This window comes from Dromiciops gliroides, chromosome 1 (assembly GCF_019393635.1).
Source record: "Dromiciops gliroides isolate mDroGli1 chromosome 1, mDroGli1.pri, whole genome shotgun sequence".
Classification (NCBI taxonomy): Eukaryota; Metazoa; Chordata; class Mammalia; order Microbiotheria; family Microbiotheriidae; genus Dromiciops; species Dromiciops gliroides.
Window position 1 is genome coordinate 288,655,044 of NC_057861.1, and position 3,494 is coordinate 288,658,537.

Below are 3,494 nucleotides of genomic sequence, written 5' to 3' on the forward strand. Positions count from 1 at the left end.
TGTGTAAGGAGTAGTGGCAGGGTCATTCGCTTTTTGAGTCTTGTTAGATCCCAGATTCAAGCCTTTGTAAAAAGACCTATTCAGATTCCATTGCCATATGATGCTTCAGAGATGTTAGCTGCATCTTTGAAGTTTCTTCCTAAATTAATCAGTCAAGATCTTGAAAAAGTGAAACTAAAAGATTTAGAAAATGAAGTGGAGCACAGGTTACCAGATCCCTCAAATCCATTAAATGCTTTATGTTAAGTGTACAATAACACTGTTATTAACTCCCTAATTATCTTATTTAAAATGCTAACCTCAAAAACAATCACACAGGGAGTTACAACAAACACTTTTAAAAATTAGATGATCTTTTGAAAAGTATATTTCAGAAGGAAATTAGTGTAAATGATCTGATGTAATTTACATAAAGTAATATAGTCATAGCAATTTACTATGCATAAAATTTGTTAGTATTATCTTCTATATAATTTCCTCATATAAATTGTTATTAAGTAACCATCACAAAGTCATCACGTTTAAGTTATTTTATGGAAGAAGCTTTTCAGCTATCTTCAGATGATTGTTTACATTTTGTAAAAACTATTTCAAGAAATGATATTTCAACTAAAATTGATCATGTTTACTTCCTTTTGCTTTTTCTCAATAGAATTTATTTTTCTTAGAGCAATATGCCTTTGAAAACCGTTTTGCAAATATTAAAATTAAACAGCAAAGTTTACAGTTTTAAGAATAAGGCAAATTAGATTATAATGTTGTACCTGACATAGTTTCTATTTGTGTCAAAAGGATTATTATGCTATTTATCCATTGAATTTAAAGTGTTATATGTCTTACTAATACTTAATCAACATTGCATGTTATGTCTGATACCCATCGCTAGACATGAAGCTTTATTATATAAAATGTTATAAATTTTAAATTATAAAGGATAAACTTTACTATTATATAAAACTGTATGCATTGTATTTAAAATAAAAATAATTAGTTACAGTTGACCCAATGATTCACTGGGAGTAAGTTTGCCAAGTTCAATTCATACCACAGAGATGTAAGAGAGCCAAAGTGATTTAAGTCTTGAGTTCACTGTGTCATACCCTTTTTGACATCACTTTATTTTTTAACCATCTTCCAATGGACCGTATAAGATGTATAGGAGTTGATGGTTTTGGTGACTGAATTTATGTACAGATTCTTTTGTTGAATTGACCAATAATTGAGTTTAAAAACAGATCTAAGATAAGTACAATTGCTGATAATCAAATGAAAATGCTTATATATTATACTCAACTAGTGCACTGGCATAATAATGATATAAATATATTTGTATGCATATATAAAATCTAGAATTAAGAATCATAAAATTATATAACCAAAATAACACTTTATATACATATGTTGTAATATCATAAATGATAAAAAATAATTCCTTTTTCATTGTTGACTTCCATGGCAGTGGTAAAGTCTGTTCATTGATTTAAAAATTGAATCAAGGCAAAATTATTTTTAGTTAAAGTTTATATGCATTCTATTTTTAAAATTTATAATTAGTAAGTAATTACATGAGTGGGAGTAGTTATGCAATTATGTATAACCTGTCCCAGATAAGGAATAGCTTATTCATTATGAGATTCAGTATTTAAGGAACTTGAAATATACATAAATGATTATATAATTTATTGCTTTCTTTAGAAAAGTTTATATTGACAATTAGTATAGGCAGGCTTTTTTCCCCCACCACATATTCTTGACATATGTTCACAACTTAGAAAAGAATAGTAAATCCTTTGTTGTGTTGCTAAAAGTATGCATTCTTTAAAATATGTTGACACCACAATTCCTGTGAACATTCATGAAAGCAAAGGATCCTGAATGTAAGCTACACTCAGCTGTGAAGATTATTTTCAAAATAAATTACCTTACAACATCACCATATACTGTATCATCATAGTGTATCAAGGGGTTAACAAATAAAACTTATTGGGCAGAAATGTCCATTCTGAAATTGTTTATATAAATTTGAACTCTCAAATGATTCATAGTAATCTTTTATACTGACTGCTCAAAAGTTATACAAGGTTGGGGATCTGCTACTCAAAGGAAATTTGTATTAAGTGTGTTGGTTTTATTTTTGCAATTGCACCAAAGATTACCTCATCAGAATTCTGAACCACAGCCAAAGGAGGAAACATTGAAGAAGAGTACCTATGAACATTAGAAGAGGAGTTAAAAGAAGATCAATGGAAAGGGAAAAATGGTTCTTAAGTGTGAAGTGGACATATAAACTCTCATTCAAACTATCTAATGTCAAGTAACTAGCATGGGTCAAGTTCTTCAGCTCAGCAGAAAGTGGAATCGGCAGACAAGCATCAAACAGGAGATAGAAAATAGGTACAGTATCATGGTTTGTGTTTAAATAGCCATCTGAAAATTTCTTTTTCAACTTTTCTATAGAACTGAACCAGTCATAGTCTGGATGGAAAAAACATAGAGAAAGAACCAAGTCCCCCATTTGGGAGAGATCAGCCTTACTGTTTGGTGGGTTCACAATCTTCAAAACTTGTAGGTAGAATGATTAGTACTATCTATTAGATAAAGATATTTGCATTTTTCTTTTCTCTTTATGAAGCTGAAATACAAACCCACATCTATTTGAGGACATGCCTCTAACTGCAATTCTGACATCAATAGCACTGAATAACTTCAAGAGAGAAATGAATGGCAACCTAGCCATGCACAAAACCAGCACTTGCCTCTGTGTATTTTACATTGAATAAGCACAAAACAGCACTTACTATTCCTTTTGACCTACTGCTGGAGTTCAAGTGGAATTAAGTTTGGTTTCCTTTTCCTTCTCAATTTCTGTGGGTATATAATGGGACTTTACAGAATTTAAGGTAAAGTTCATTAAGCAGTCACACTTGCTTTTGTAAACATCATATTCCAATGATGTAAATGTTCTTTAAAAGAGGACACAGGAAAAAAAAATACATGTGAGCCTAAAGGTTGCATCTTATTCATGGTAAAGATTATACTCATGCTCATTTAGTGGTATTGAACATATTTTGCTCTTTAAAAAATACATTTTAAAACGCTTCGATGGATTTGATTCTGTGCATCTCTCTCTCTCTCTCTCTCTCTCTCTTTTAGTGAGGCAACGGGCATTAAGTGACTTGGCCAGGGTAACACAGCTAGTAAGTGTCAAGTGTCTGAGGGCCGGATTGAATTCAGGTACTCTGACTCCAGGGCCAGTGCTCTATCTACTGCACCACCTAGCTACTCCTGAATATCTCTTAAAAGTATATGATTAAATATTCCCAAGAAACAAGTATCTGAATTTTCTTACCCATAAATTCAGTATCTAACACCAACTCTAATATGAAGGAAACTGTCATTCAGTATCTACCACCCCTTCTAACCCACAAAACTTAGGTTTAGAAATATCTTTTAAGGGGCAGCTAGGTACAGAGTGGATAAAGCACCAGCCTGGA